Raw genomic sequence first — 17424 nt, 5'->3', positions numbered from 1 at the left:
AGGTGGTAGGTGGTATTTAACTCCTAGGAAATCCATGTCAAATAGTTCATGATCATACTTGGTCTTGTTGGAGGCAGGAATGGTGAAATGAGGAAGCTGTGGATATTTTAGCTTTCTAAGCTAATATGGTGAAGGAAGAGACCACAGCCTATTCTCAGGCAGAGCGTGTGTATCGTGTGGAAAATTTAGAAAGATCTCACGATTTGTTCTAAGGACGCTATGTCATGAAGGGTTCTGTTGGATTAGAAAGTAGTAATCATAATGATAATACTCCAAGATCCCACAATCCAGAGATCAGCACTGCTAGCACTGGAAAGCATTCTCGTTCTTTTCCTCTCTAAATGTGTTTGCTTTTCTTAGACATAATTGTGTCGAGTTCCCCCAAGTTAAGTATTTGCATAATACAACCTTTGTGTTGTGCTGGGGGGTAGCTCTGGGGTAGAGCACTGTCTAGCATGTGGGAAGTCTTGGGGATTCGTAGCACATGAAAGCAAAATATACAACCTTAGCATTTTTTTTTATTCCTTAAGAATTAATAAAAGCTTCTTTCAAACATAGCATTCAGTGTCTCCCATCCAGTAACGCCCAATCACTCTTCAGACAGGGATCGTAGCTGCCTTCAGGGTGCATTGTACCCAAAGCTCATCTCTATGCAAATATGCACAGGTGGGAGGAGCTGACAGTTCTCTTTACTCATGCTCAGGAAGCTCTTCCTCAGAGAAGATCACAGATAATGTCAGGTTTCCAAAACACGTATTTTTAGTTGAAACAAAAGAAAATGTGTATGGTTGATAGTCCCGCAAGCAGTGTACAAATGAACACCTTCCCTTCCTCTCGTCACAGGCTTGAACGCAATGACAAAACTAAAGGACTTCGAAGTCTCTTAGGTCATGTTTATTTATTTTTATGTGTGTATATATATCCCAGCCTGGTGGCTTAGGCTGCCTTCTCAGCTACTTGGGAGACTGAGGCAAGAGAATTATAAATTCAGATCCTAAAAATAGCAGGGTATAGGTGGTATGAAGGAGTGCATTGGAAAATGGGGGAGGACTTTAGTGGAGGAGGGGGAGGGAAGAGAACATATAAGGAAAAGGAGAGATAAAGAATCCTAAGGGTGTTTCAAAGAGCTATGGAAAACCATGTCATTTTCTATTTCCTAAAATTATAATATGTGTATGTGTGTGCATGTGCGTGTGTGCGTATGCGCTCACATGCGTATATGCCTAGAGATTCTCAAAACAACATAGGCTACTGCTGTTGCCTTTGTTGTCTCCCCAGAAGTTGAAAGGAAGTCCCTATTGGGAATCACACCAAATCTAACCCCAAAACCCCCTCCCTGAGGTCTAGCTTGCATAGTACTAGAAGGGAGGAAAACCATCGATCATCCTACTCAGCTGTAACACCTCTGAAGGGCAACAATGACCAGCGTGGCAAGTTACCCATAAAGGTTTCATAGTGACACTTTCATCTTGCTGGTAGCCAACAGTTGTCTAACTTAAAGCCTTCCGAACAGGAAGGAAATCACGCCTGATACTAGACACATAGCCAACTACACATGACTCATGAGGTCATGGATCTACTACAGACACTTTTCTAAGCCAGTATATCTATCGTAAGTCCTCACTGCATTCTCAACACTTCCTCATGGCCAGAGATAAGTGGAGCTCTCATCTCCCATCAGAGAAGCTTCTTTTCCCAGGAGAATGGGACCATGACAGTAAACCACACCCTGGCAAAGCACAGAGAGCAACTGACCCAGATGATACATCTCCAGCTCCAGATGATACATCTACCACACAAACCCTACACCTTAGGGAACATCATGGAAGACGGGGTGGAAAGACTGTAAGAGTCAGAGGACCAGGAAGTCTGCCATGAGATGCTCCTTCTAGCTATGATAGGGAAGCTACAGTCATGAAATCTCAACAGTGTGGCTGCCTAAACAAGACCTGAGCAAGGGCAACACCAGTTGTCCTGTCAGTCTGTATGAAAGAAGTCCCAAGTGTGTATGAAAGAAGTCTCACCAGTCCTCCCCATGGATAAAGAACTATAGGCAATTAACAACTGCAAGAGAGTGAGAACCAGCCTTCCTCAGGGATGAGCCTTCTAACTGGTTACTAAAAACATAGACATATGAGCAACACCAAATGGACATAGTAAGTTACACTTATATAGTTGTATTGCCAGTGTCCATCCCCAGGAGAGATGTAACTAGAGATAGGGGGTGAGGGATCCCAAGGATGACTGCTATAAAAACTACTGCTATCCAAAATCACCTCACTGAAAATTAGAAATTAGAGGAAGTGAGATTTGCTACAAAAAAATAAACAAGAAATTTTAAGAAACTACAGTAATTTTCAAGTGGGCAATATTAACACATATATCAATCCATTTAGGCATCTATAAAAAAGAAATTGTCTTTGGGCAAGGAAAATGGGCATTAAAAGTTATAATTGTTGAATTTAAAACATTATGATTACTATATAAGTTCTCTTTTTTTGTTGAGACGTGGATTCTCTGTGTAACCCTGGCTGTTCTGAAACTTGCTCTGTAAATTAGCAAGTCTATAGAGAACTCAGAAAGATCCACCTACCTCTGCCTCCCAAGTGCTGGGATTAAAGACGTGAACCACCACCATCCAGATAAATTTGCTAATTTTAATTTTTACTAATATTTATGATTATGTTTATGTGGGGAAGTGGATGCAGGTACCCATGGAGGTAGAAGGAGGTGTGGAGTCTCATGCAGCTGGAGTTACAGACCCTTGAGAGCTGTCTGATATGTGTGTGTGGGGGGGTGTGCACATGAATGCAGGTGCGGATGGAGGTGGAAGAGCATACGGGGAACTCTGCAGTTGGAGTTACAGACCTTTGTGAGCTGTCTGATGTGGGTGCTGGAAACAGAACTCAGATCCTTCTCAAGACATTAGGAACTCTTAATGGCTCTTCCTAGCCCCAGAAAATGGAATTAAATACATTTTTTTAAATCTAGAAATTGCTCCAATATTCATAGGAAGAGCTTGAAGAGATTAAAATGTATGATGAGTTGCCAAATCCATCATTTCCTGCGATTTCTGATGCCCTGCTACCCTCTACTTTAATTCTTTACGCAGTTCACTTGGTGACTGGCTAGAGTATTTTACTAATTCTAATACACTCTAAGTATGTGAAAAAGATTCCCATCTTAGCAGAAACATCGGTACCCAGCTGCCCCCTCCACGCTTCTGTGTGCCGCTGCCGCCGTTCAGCAGCTGGACTCGCTGCTGGCTCGGTCTTTCGGGGGCACACACTACAGGACATGACTTCTAGTTCTTGGCCACAGTTCCTTCCTCTCTTCCTTCCTAGGCCCTATTGATATCTCCCTAGAATATGAAAATGGGAGGAAATGTCAGAAAAGAAGACAACAAAGTCAAGAGATCAAGCTGTGTGGAGAACACGGGTAAGTTATGAGTGAACATGGAATGAAATTCAGATGCATACATGTCAACACAGGGCCACCACACACACACACACACACACACACACACACACAGACACACCACAGCAGTAGCTCTCTCTTTAACTAAAATGCAAAACAAAGAAGGAAACGCAGTGACGATCATCAATCATGAGGTCCTCGTGTTTCTGAGAAATGAGGCCCAATGTTGTCTACATATTTCACTGTCTTAAGGAAACAAAAACATACTTCCAGGAGATAAAAGAAACAAACTAAAATCAGACAAGACTGAAAATTACTGACCTTGAAGGCATTGCAATGAACTTGAGCATGTCTGATACAATACAGACCTGAACTGATCACTTCGACTGCAACACAAATATCATGTTGGAGAGCCACTTGCTGTTCAGCCATACAGTGTGACAAAATTAATGTTATCAATACTCAGGAAGCAAAGCAGATGATCACAGGAGGCAGGCAAGAATAATAACAGTGAAATTTCTCTTGTATGTCATACACTAATAAAGATGAAAATAAATACGGTACAAAAATGGAAAGCTGGGAGATCTATTTCCATTAAATGCGTGTTTAAAGAGCATGAGAGAAGTTGGTGATGTTTAGCAATTCTGCTATTGCCGTACCTTGAACTGAGCAGTTAAGATGGATGTGGAGTCAGCTTGCTCAATAGAAACATAAGGAGTTAACTAACCAGCGAGAGGAGGAGGCTTGAATGACTCGTTAGAGCTGAGCGCATCAATATACAATCTCTTTTGACTTTAATTAGATACAATGGGTAACCAGCGATGGTTATCCACTACCTGTTGGTCCATGCATGTATGTATGTTCTTGCTGTAGAGGTAGGGGACACCTGTGTCAATAAGCGCAGTGGACACTCAGGCCAGGGTTCTAATGTCACTCTTGGGAGGAGTAGGGAAATGACACAAATCCTAAGATGTATTTTATTCACTGTGACAGAATTCAATTAAAAACCAGTGATACAAAGATTTCTGAAAAATCCCCAAATCATGAGGATGAGATAACCCATGGGTCAAGCGAGAAGTCAAATGACAAACTGAACCGTATTTTTAGTACAGACATTGTCACAAAACTGAAATAGTTGATTTTATTTTACAGGCGGAGTTTACTAAAGGCCAAGGTCATACTCCCCAAACCCTGGCTGACATTCCTCATAGCTCAGCATGCTGGAACATAGTGCTACTATCTATTAACATTAGTTGTATCTAGTCATTTGCTTTGTTTCCATGGCAACATTCTTACTGAAACGCTTTCCGTCTGTATTGATTCATTCATTCCTTGATGCAACTGAGGTGCAGAGAGAAGCAACCTGCCCCATCCAATAATTGAGGCACCGTCATCATGATTTGGAACAAAGAGATCACCCTTGGAGCCCTGTTGTTCAGGATCCCTCCAAACTGGGGAGTGGGTGGATTTTGCTTTGCATTCAACTAGTGTGTTATGTGTCAAAGTAAGTTTATATGAATCTAAAGCATCCAGAATATGTAAAATTTAAAATATACGATTTACATACAATTTAAATACATGTGACTAACTAAAAAAATCAAGTGGCTTCTATGCATTTTAAAAATTAATTTAAAGAGTCAATGCACTTATTCAAATAAAACTTAAATAGTTTTACACCTAAAAGATGTAAAGATAATAGCCAGATATGGTGGCTCACACCTTTAAACCCAGCACTTGGGCAGCTGTAAGTTCAAGGTCAGCCAGAGCTACATAAAGATAATTTTTAGGTAAATTAATAGTCACAATAAAGAAGTCATTCTTATTAAATAATATAGTAAGCTTTCAATCACTCTAATATAGAAACGAGTCATGGATAAAACCAAGAAATATGACAGATAAGATACAGACTAGAAATTATACCAGGAGAGAAAGAGGGAGGAGAGATGCTAACAAGAAAGAGACAAACATTTTTGAACTAAGTTTTTTTTCCCTCTGTTTTCATGTAGCAAAGGACATTTTTCTTATTTCTAAAGAAAGCTTCCTTTGGGGCTGGCAAGATGACTCCATGGGCAAAGTCTTACCACAAAGGCTTATGCCCTGGGTTTGATCCCAAGAACCCAGGTGGTAGAGAGAGAACAGACTCCTGAAAGTCTTCTGTCCTCTGACCTCCACATGCACACTGAATTAGGAATGGCCACATATTGAATCTCAGTACTGACTGCAGCACTGGGCACCAACGGCTTGGGGATGAGTCCTGAGACATGTGAACCTTTCTCTGCTCCTCTGAGATCATCGTCACAGAATAAAGAGTGCCCAGGGCCAGAGGTCTATATCCACCCAAAGCATACCCCCCCCACCTCATCTCAGCAAGTTCCACGTACCTGGCTGCGGGTGGGAATTGGCTATCTAGCAAGATTTGTGCTGCTTCCTGTACCCACCCCTGTCCCATTCCCGAAGTTTTCTCCGGGAAGGCTGTGGCGCTGTAGGTGTGCAAGGAAAAGGCTGCTCACGGGAGCAGGAGGTGGAGAGAGTGGGTGTGAAAGAGGAGGGTCTCTGCCTTACTCTTGCTGCACATCTAGAAGATGTCAAGGACAGACATCTATGCCCCAACTTCCCTCCCACGCCCCTTATAATTCAGTATGTACACACGTCAGGTCAAGCAAGCTGCCTCTTATATATTAATATCTACTCTTCTACTTTTGCTTCCAGCGAGAGTTGAGAAATAGTAAAGCCACGTTTAATGGAGAAGTTATGTCAGAGCTGGAGAGACAGATCCGTTGATAAAAGCCATGTGTTATGGTCTCACCCCAGGGCTAGGGTATTATCTCAGAGACTGGCACATCCCAGGAGCTCGTGGACCAGCTAGCCTAGCCTACCTGGTGAGTTTCAGGCTAGCAAGAAAGCCTGCTTCAAGATAGTTGAAGGTGAAGGGTGTCTGAGGAAGTGACTTCTGGCTTCCACACACATGTGAACACAAATGCACTCCTGCACACACGAACACGAAAGGTACAGCGTCTCCCAAAGTCCTCTTATTTATTGAAGCACTTTAAAATAAACAATGTAAAGACACTTTTAAGATGTCACAAGGGGCCAGTGTTCCCTAGTTCAACTTTCCTATAGCCACCCAAAACATGTTTTATTTTATTTATTTATTAAAAAAATGGACTTTTTTTTTCTTTTGGTTTTTGGAGATAGGGTTTCTCTGAGCTTTGGAGCCTCTCCCGGAACTAGCTCTTGTAGATCAGGCTGGCTTCGAACTCACAGAGATCTGCCTGTCTCTGCCTCCCAAGTGCTGGGATTAAAGATGTGCGCCACCAGTGACTGGCCAAACATAGACTTTTAGGAACACAGGAATGAACACAAAACTGAAGGGAAACTGGTGGACACTGCTCCCAAGAACTTTCTAGCTCATGTAGAACTAACTTCTAGTCCATCTCCATGGGAGCGCCAGGCACAGCACCCTGCCTTGGCCGGGGGGGTATGCTGAGATCCATCTAGTGTCGCAGTAACAATCCCTGCTACAGGTCAGTAACAGCCTGTGCTTTTCTCCATTCATTTCTTTGAACCTCAGTTGAAAAGGAGTTTTGTTTGCTGGGTTTTCTTTGTGTGAATTTAAGATATTTCCATTTTCCATGGATATTTTAACATCTGACCAGCCATGTCATGTACCAATTCCCATTTCACCCTGCAAAGGTTGAAGCCACACTCACCTTTAGAATTCCCTCCTCAAAGCCCAGGGAGATCCCCATCGGCACAGTGGGCCATCTACAGACTTCATAATCAGCTCCTGTAATAAAGTACCCCATCTGAATAGAAGACCTTACTAATTACAGCAGGAAGTTGGGGCAGGCGATTTACACACAGCTGGGGTGAAGCCTAGGCCTAGGGGTCCGGGTCTGCATAAGAGCCCTAGGCCTTAATTAGCTCCAGCAATTAAAACTGGAAACAATCCTCCATTTTCTCATTAAAAGATAACCGCCCTCCCCACCACTGTACTCGGATGCTAATTTGCCTGGGCAAACATGCAGATTGGCAAAGACAATGGTTAGCTAGGGAGCTGAGACCTCTGTCACCCCTTGGCTTGCTAAATTTCAGGCACTCTGGGATAATGGGAGGTTGATTGGGGTTAACAGGCTTATTTTCACAGGTCAACTCACAAAACACTTAGGGTTGTGGGCGCTCTTGCATGTAATATCACAGCCTATAAATCAAACTGCTTACAGGAAGGGCAGAGCTCTCTGTGTGTGAACTGTGGGTAAGGACTGGCTTCTCTTTCCAACCCACTGTCTCTCTTGCTGCTTCTCTCTTCCTTGAGGACAACTTTGTCATTTATCTACTGTTTGTCAGAAACCCAGGGGTAGGGTGTCCCTGTCTTCGCAATTTCAGCTTGTTTTTATTCCGTCTCTAAGGTAAGGAGTCCCTGGCAGCAGCTGGAACAACTGTGCACATCTGTCAGTCTCCCTTGGCCTTTGAGAGTCAAAATCAGTGTGGCTGGATGGAGCAATTTAAACTTTTTAAATGAAAGAAAACCGACTCTTAGAAGAGATTGCATATTTAGTCCCTGGGCTGCAGTGTGGAACAGGGGGTCACCGAGGGTCTATGGAACACAGCTGACATCTTCTGGAAACAAAACAAAACAAACAAACAAACAAAAACAAAGAAAGACACATGCAGCACAAACCTCTTGGAGATCCCGTCTTCAAGGAACATAGAAGGTAGCTGACAGGAAAGGATGCCAACAGGAAGAAAGAGTAGAAAGACTATCATTGAAAACTTGGGACAAATTCCAGAAATATCTATGGAAGTGGAGGACACTTGAGCCATCTGTGACAGTCGCCCCTGCTTTCTGCTTCCTTTCTCTTGATAAAGAGAGCTAACCTTAGGATGGTAGCCCCACCCCCAACCCTTCCAAAGAGAGCAAAGAAGGCAAACTGGTTCCTTCATCAGTTTGGTTATTTTCTCCAAAGAGTGACTCACAGACTCGTTTCAAACTAGCATGTTCTCTTGTGTTTTGTAACAGAATTGGCACAAAGACTTACTCAAAATGCATTTGAAATAAATTCCCAGGAAGAGGTCTTCCTAGCTTCCTATTCTCACATCCCGGTGGTTTCCCACACCCACCACAGGGGGGTTCAACCACAGGAAGTCAATCGATGCCAGTTCTGGTTTGCTTTTCTGCCACTTTGACACAGCACCAAGTCCAAGACCACCTCGGGGACAGTGTCTTGCAGGTCATCATCCATCACTGAAGGAAGCCCAGGAGGGAGCTCAAGGTAGAGGCTGAAAGTGAAGCCTCAGTGGAACGTGGCTCGCTGGCTTGCTTTCTCCGGCTTGTTCACTAAGCTTTCTTATTCAGGTCAGACCCACCTGCCTAGGTCTGGCACCACCCACCCTGGTCTCGGCTCCGCTGCGTGAACTGGTCACTAAGAAAATGAAGCACAGATATACCCATAAGCCAGTGTGATAGAGGCCATTCTTCAGCTGAGATTCCTTTTGCGCAGATGTCTGTGTAAAGTTGACAGCTGACGGTAACTATGACAGGGGTCGGGAGGGCTGTCTTTAGACTTGACAGAGCTGCGATTCCTCTGAAGTGCTAAAGGAAACCCTGGGAGTGATGAGACTGAGCACAAATAGTTGAAGCAGAGGTCAAGAGTGGTCGCAGGGGAAGGCAGGATGAAAAATGCTCTAAGAACGTGGTTGTTACATCTTAGGGCAGTCCCCCAATGCCATTTACCTCCCATTGCTAAACACTGTAGAAATGCTTAATGGAACCCATACATAAAGCTCATGAAAAGAAGCAAACAGAACTCCCAAGATCAGAAGCACAAGGAAGCCCAAACACAGTACCAATCCCGCCACCAGCAACCACTGGCATTCTTCTGGCAGGGTGGGGCCATTAGAACTGGGCACAGGCTCTGAGCCAGGTCTAAGGTTCTATTGCCCTGATAGAGTTAGGGGGAAGAAAATGCATCGGTGGGTTTTCATAGGGTGAGAAGCTGGAATCGGGGTATCTTTTATACAGCTGGGACCCACAAGATGGGGTCCAAGTTCGTGAAGATTAAAAACAACATTTCTTATTTGCATATACACAGTAAGGCAAAATATATGGTTTTTAAGTATCCAAATGTGTTTTTTCAAGAACTCTGAGCATTATTGTTACCAAAATGGGTGCAACTTCTGAATTTCTGGGCATTGTTTAATAGTCTCAATAAAGTAGCCTAGGAGTCACTGCTCCTGGGGAAAGCAAATGGAGTGCTATTCTGTAGGACCACCCATGTTTCCAAGCCGTCTTCAGGCCCAGGAAAGAAGAACTTAAAGGGACAGAATCACAGCATAGACCGGGAAGTCAAGAATAGTCGTCAGAGCAGCAGACAGAAGAATGAGACATGAAGCGGAGAAGCAATATGCGAAGCACAGAAGCAATACTTGAATACCTTGTGGCATTTTCATGGTTGCTCATTGATGTAGGGGAGCCAAGCCCACTGTAGATGGTGCCATTCCCAAGCAAATGGGCCTGGGCTGTCTGTATAAGAAAGTTAGTGAGCGAGTCACATTCCTGAGACTTCACTTTCTTGAGCTCCTACCTTGACTTCCGTCAGTGATGAACTGTAACCTGTAAGACACTGTCCCAAGGTGCTCTTGGACCTGGTGCTGTGTCAGAGTGCCAGGGAAGCAAACCAGAACAGCCATTGACTGACTTCCTGTGGTTGGGGTCCCATGTGGTGGGTGTGGAAAACCACTGGGATGGGATAGCAGGCAGCTAGGAGGAATTCTTCCTGGGAACTTGTTCTTTCAAATGTATTTTGGGTAAGTCTTTGGCTGTGTCAATTACATGGCAAAATCTAAAGTCTTTGTGTGTTTTAAACAAGATGGGAAAGCTGATGGACTATCTTGAGCATGCTCCCTAAAAGGTATAAGACTTACTAAGTCTGATGTTTACATTGATTGTCAACTTGACAGAACCTAATATCACTGAAGACGCAAAAGCCTCAGGGTGTGTCTATGAGGAATTTTCTAGATTAGATTAGGTGAAGTGAGAAGATGCAACCTACTGTAAGCAATGCTATGTTAAAAGGATAAAGAAGGCTGAGAACAAGTATTTATCCTTCTCTGATTCCTGATTATGGATGTCAGGAGACCAGCTGCCTCAGGCTCCTGCCCCCATGACCTCCCTGCTGTGATGAACTGGGATTCCCAATAAATGTTTCCTTTGTTAAGTTATTTTCATCATGGTATTTTATTATAATAACAGGAAACGTAGCTAGTATTTGAGGAAATAGCAAAAATACACAAATTTTAATAAAATTTAAAAAATGGTAAAATATACAACATCCAATAGAAGACAAAGCAGGAAAGTAAGAAATGTCCATCTAGCACACACATACCTCAAGGACATTTGCTCATCTAGGTTCATAGCAGCATTATTCGTCATAGCTAAAACCCGGAAACAACCTAGACACCCCTCAGCCGAAGAACGGATAAAGAAAACGTGAGGCATTTACACAATGGGGTACTATTCAGTGGTTAAAAAGCAATGACAGTTTGAATATTGCAGGCAAATGGACGGAACTGAAAAAACGAATTCTGTGTGAGGTAACCCAGACCCAGAAAGACAAACAGTGTGGACTCACTCATAAGTGAATAATAGACATAAAGCAAAGGACATCCAGTCTATAGTCCATGACCCCAGAGAAGCAACAAGAAGGATTCTAAGAGAGACATGCGTATGGATCCTCGTTTGGAAGGGGAAATAGACAAGATCTGAGTAAATTGGGAATGTGGGGGAGGGGAAGGGTGGAAGAGAAGAGGAGCGGGGAAGGAGAGCATGAGGAAATGGAATGGTTGATTTTGGGAAAGGACAGAGAGGGAGAACAAGGAAAAAGATATCTTGGTAGAGGGAGCCCTTTTGAGGTTAGTGAGAAATCTGACAGTCAGGGAATTCCCAGGAATTCTCAAGGATGATCCCAGTTAAGAGTCTTAGCAGTCGTGGAGAGGGCACCTGAACGGGCCTTCCCCTGTAATCAGATTGATGACTACCTTAATTGTCATCATGAAATCTTGATCCAGTAATCAATGGAAGCCTATGCAGAGATTCACAGCTAAGCACTGGGCGTAGCTCCTGGAGTCCAGCTGAAGAAAGGGAGAAGCAATAATATGAGAAAAGGGGTCAAGACCGTAATGGGGAAACCCACAGAAATAGCTGGCCTGAGCTAGTGGGAGCTCACTGACTCTGGACTGACAACTGGGGAATCTTCTTAGGACCAAACAAACTAGGCCCTCTGCATGTGGGTGACAGTTGTGTGGCTTGGGCAGTTTGTGGGGCCACTGACAGTGGGGTCAGGATTTATCCCTAGTGCATAAACTGGCATTTTGGAGCTCATTTTCTATGGAAGGATGATACCTTGCTCAGCCTAAAGGTATAAGAAGCACTGATGGAAAGAAGCTGAGGAAGCTACATTAGCATCAGCAAGCAACACTATCAGGTAACAAGTTGGTTGGGAATTCAACAATATCGACCTACAAAGTGTCAAAATACAACATGCAAAAATTACATCAGGCAAGGGGAATCCATCGTTATCGTGGAAATTTTAATAAATCTCCACGAGTTCCTGATAAACAGAGGAAAAATGACCCAGGAACATAGAGTTTTAAATAATAGTCACAAAGCTTAGTATAATAATTGTATTTATTTAGACTATGGACCCAAGGAATACTGCTCTATACCCAATCAAAAATAATCTATATATTTCTACATGGATGTAACCAGTTGTGAACATTTTCCATGTGATCACAAAAGAAGTTTAAATAACCATCTCAGAAACCACGCACCCCAATCTATGTTCTTTAATGACTATGAAGTAAAGTTATAAATTAGTAACCAAAAGGTAACTTAGAAAATTCTGACTTAGTAAGAAACTGAAACACTTCTAAGTACTTGATGTCCAAAAAGAAACCAAAATTGTGATGGTGAGAATTGAGGGCACACTTCCATACACAGCTGTAGCACAAAAGAGAGTGCTGCTTATGTGTGCAGGCTGTCACACACCCCCACGTGCTGACACTAAGGACATCAGAAGGAATGAGTTCAATGCTTGTTTCAGAAAGTCCGAAGGAAAATATAGCAATAAATCCTCTGAAAGGAAGATAAAGACAACAGTAAAGAGAAAGGCATAAATGAATCAATTACAACTCTCCAGAGAGGCTAATAAGAAAATAAATGGAGTTAATACATATAAACATGTAAACAATTAACCATATTCTTGGTGTGATTACTATATATAACACTGTAAAATCAGAGGTAATATTATACTCTAAGAATGTATTAATATCCTTTAAAAGTATACACATACAGTGTGTATGTGTGTTTGTGTGTATATGTGTGTATGTATGTGTATATACATGTGTGTGGCAATATATGTTCATGTGAAGACCAGAGATAACTTTGGGCAACATTCCTCAGGGACTGCCAATCTTATTTTTTGAGATGAGGTCTCTCTTTGGCCTGGAGCTTTCTAGCTGGTTCAGGATTGCTGGTCAGTGAACTCTAGAGACCCGCCTGCCTTTATTTCCCCAGCATTTAAGTACATTCTATCTCATATGGACTTTTTAAAATATAGGAGTCTAGGAGTTCAAAGTCAGGATCTCATGCTTGCATAGGTCTGGCTCTGCTGTGCAGACTGGCCATCCATACCCTTGCTTTGTAGCAGGGCAAGTCTTGTTTGATCTTGGGATTCTTCTTTAGCCTCCTGAGTAGCTAGGATTGCAGGGTATACACCTAGCTCCACAAATATTTTCTTAAGACAGTAATGACTGAGCTTGCCTATAACCTGTAGAGAGGTTATACTGATGGGCTAAGAATATAGATTATTGGTACAGTGCTTACCCAGCATGCATAAGACCCTGCGTCAAATCTCCAGTTGATACTCCAAACATATAGACATACACACACACACACACACACACACAGATACAGATACACACAGAGACACAGAAACAGTCATAAACACATAGTCACTGTCACAGAAAGAAAGAGACAGTCACAGACACACACATAGTCACAGACACATATGAACACAGACACACATAGTCACAGACACACAGACATAGTCACAGACACACAGACATAGTCACAGACTCAGACACATAGACACAGACATACAGAAAGAGACACGCACAGACAAAGACACACAGATACAGACACACAGACACAGACACACACACAGTCATATACACATATAAACACAGACACACAGACATAGTTTACAGACATAAACACATAGACATAGTCACAGACCCAGGCACAGAGAAAGAGACATGCACAGACAAAGAAATGCAGATACAGACACACAGTCACAGACACACACAGAGACACACACAGAAGGAAGGAACAAAGGAAGAAACTAACAAATGAATGAACAAACAATCTTGGTAGCGTGCAAACAATCTTGGTAGCATGTTGTATTATAAACAAGAAATGGCACAAGCAAAGAATAAAAACCAACTAAATCTCCTTTAAAGAATAACAAACCAAGTTTGTCTTGAATGACAGCAAGCTATTTGAAACATGTAGTAATAAGACGGTATGCATGTGAGCAGGGGAAGGGGGTGGGAGATGGAGCAGGGAGTGGAATCACAATTGAGAACAGATAGGACCACATCTGCGAGCAAAGGACACGATTCACTTAAGGAAGCCTGGCTCACTGACTCTGCTCGTGGCCCAAACTGAAGACAAATTCTACCAGAGAGCAGCTGGGAAGGGTTGGCCTTGTAGCCGAAGTGCAGGGCTTTCTACTGTGTTTCTAATGAATTATTTCTTCTGGAAGAAATAAGTCCGTATGACAATAACAGAGAAAAGAAATACTAAAATATCGCCTTGCCTGCCTGATCATATTAATAATGACATGGAGGGGGAGGAACCTTGGAGAGTGATGGAAGCTTCCTTGCCTTGGGTAGTAGTAGCTTGGAGGTTAAGTTTCTAGACGACTGGGGGGCTGTTTGAGTGTTAGTAAGTGTGTAGAGGCAGACACACGAAAGCTGATGGGATCCCTGATAGCTTCTACAGGAGGAGCCGTTGTCCTCTTTACGAGAAAGAACAAAAGTTAAGGACTGAAGTCCTAGCATGCTTGTAATGTTTTTGAAATTAAGATATAATTACAACTTTTGCCCCCTCTGTCTTCTTCTTCTAACTCCTCCCATTCCTCCCACACAATTTTCTTCAAATTCATGGCCTCTTTTTCTCAAATTATAATTGCTATGCAGACATATACACTCCTGAATATATAAATATAATGACTGAGACTGTTTTAGTGTTGTTTGTATGTATATGACTTCAGGGCTGGGCACGTGGTATTAAATAAACCTCCAAAGCGATGCTTGCTTCATTCTTTGTCCCGTGATTTAAATCATTGTTTCAGTTTTAAACTCTAGTGTTAAGTAAATAATTTAATTATATTTTCTTATTTTTAAAAGATTCACTTACTTTTATTCCATGTGTCTGGGTGTTTTGCCTGCATTTACACATGTGCATTACAGGCATGCCCAGTGCCTACAGAGGTCAGGGCATCGTGTAGAGGCATTTGGGGGTCTCCATGTGGATCCTGAAAACGAAATCTAGGTCCTTTAATAAAGCAATCAATACTCTTAACTCTGTGAACCATTTCTCCAGTTCCATATTAACTATAACATTTTTGTCTCTGTTTAACATTCTGGTTAGTAGCCTGTGTGTATGCCCAGGTCGCGTAAACAGTAGGCCATTAAAAGGCAGCATAGTGCTGATAAATCCTCGTACACACGACAGGTTGAAGAGTACAGTCTCTCTGAGTAGCTGCTTCAAAAGCCATTCATTCCGCCTTCCAGTATCTCCCCTCTCATCTGAAGAATCACAGAAGTTTCATTCTTTCCAGGGCTCTTCCTGGAGCTAGTGACATCGCAACCTCAGGAATGTGTGCAGTAACATGTGTCGTGTTACCCAGTAATGATGTGGTGTGGGGCTGGCACATAGCAGGAGCATTTCTCAGAGGTAACACTGGTTATTGGTGCAAAAAGACAGTAGAATTTCTTTAATAAGTCAAAACCCTGTGTCTCAAAGCCTGTTTAAAAGCCATTCTTTGCACCCTGCCTTGGTGGGCAGTGCTACTTCTGAAAATGTGTGTTATTAAATCAAATCTCAGTGCCAGGCATGAGACACCTCCCCAACAACGTAGGCCATTGTCACTGTTCTTGGGTACTTGATTATAGCTAGATGGTAAAACTCTATTGCTGAAGATCTCACACACTTGTGCTGCAGAACACAGAGGAGAAAATCTGGACATGTCTAGGAAACCTACTCCTGGCTGACTGGTTTTCAGAGTCAAAAGAAGCTAGATAGGCTGCTGGGGGGTGGGGGAAATAGCAAAGGTCTTACCCAGCACTGGCTCCTGTATGCTCTAATACCAACCTGCTAGGCAAAATACGCTCGCTGGTGTAATAATGGCATGACTGCTATAGGAGTGACGAATGCCTCTGTGGTTGGAGTGAATTTCCTGTGCCACGGGAAAGAATTCGTGCTTGGTACTGTAAACAAGAACTGAAGTCCCCTGTGGGTCAACGCCTTAGGAAGGGAATCTGCTTCTGTGTTGTACTAAATGCTTATGTTTTCGAAAGGCCTTCTAAATGATCTTGTGTAAGTATAGAGTTGTGCTGCCCTCAACTCTGGTTAGAGAAGCTTATCTTTGCAGTGGCCAGTGGCCAACGGAGAGCTTCACAGATGGCCAAGGGCTGAGACTGAACGACTGCGAGTGCTTAGGTCTCAATGGGACAGCTGCACCATCCCCTCCTCCGACATGGCCCAGGGACCATTGTAGAGGGGAGTCGGGAACGTAAAGCTGGGGGATGGGGAGCAGCGCTGTCGGATATGACATGACCATTGTGCTTATAAATGTACAAAAGATTATAGTTACCTGCATGAACACTTACACAAAACCAAGCCAGTCGAGGTTTCAGCACTGACAGAGAGGAGACTCACGAGGTCCCACCTCTAGCTGAGAAGCAATTGATAGTTGCTGGGGAAAAGAGAATCCTTTTTCTTTGGGAGTATGGCCACTGGTAGATGGTTTATTATGGTGGTTTGAGTGAGAATGACCCCCATAGGCTGATAAATTTAAATGCGTGAACCTCACTTGATAGAACTGTTTGAAAAGGATTAGGAGGTATGGCCTTGTTGGAAGAGGTGTGTAATTGGGGGTGGGCTTTGAAGTTTCTAAATGCCATGCAGGTTGCAAGTTGAGTCTCTCTCTCTCTCTCTCTCTCTCTCTCTCTCACTCTTTCTCTCTCTGTCTGTCTTTCCTTGTTGCAGATCAAGTTTTCAGCCTCATGCCTCCCTACTGCCATGCTTCCTGCCATAATGATCAGGGACTAATCTTCTGAGACTGTAAGCAAGGCACCAATTAAATGTTTTCTTTTATAAGAGTTGCCGTGGACATGGTGTCTCTTCACAGCAATACAGCAGTGACTAAAACACCTATGCTCTAGGGCATTGCCCCACATCCATGTACATGTAGGTAGGTAGCACTAATTGGACACATTTCTAAAAATGTTAGGAATAATAAAAGAGAAATAAACTATGATTTTTTAAAAAAAAATCAGTGTAAAAAGTTTTTAAGTAACAGAATTTAAATTCTTATAATATGTGGATTAAGATGAAGAGAATACACAACCATCCTATTCTAAATTTATGCAGCTGTTGGAATATTCCGTAGGAAAACTTGACTCTTTTATGTGCATTGCTAGGCCAGGCTTTATCGTCTTAGGCAACTCTTTCACCTTAGGGGTCATCCTGAGCCACAGAAGCAATATCAATGCTGACACAAGCTACCTATCATATCTATTGTATTGTCTTGAACAGGTGAAAAGGTTCAGGGCTCTGAGCACTAGAGATAAACTTGTCACAGATAGCATCTTTATTTCATGTTTCTAACAGTTTCCGAATGGCTGTTCTGGAGTAAACATGCTCAGAGTTTGCATCCCAAA

The sequence above is a fragment of the Myodes glareolus genome, chromosome 9 (genome assembly GCF_982192425.1).
Source record: "Myodes glareolus chromosome 9, mMyoGla1.1, whole genome shotgun sequence".
NCBI classification, from domain to species: domain Eukaryota; kingdom Metazoa; phylum Chordata; class Mammalia; order Rodentia; family Cricetidae; genus Myodes; species Myodes glareolus.
The sequence above is the reverse complement of the archived record's forward strand: the minus strand, read 5'-3'. Positions refer to the sequence as shown.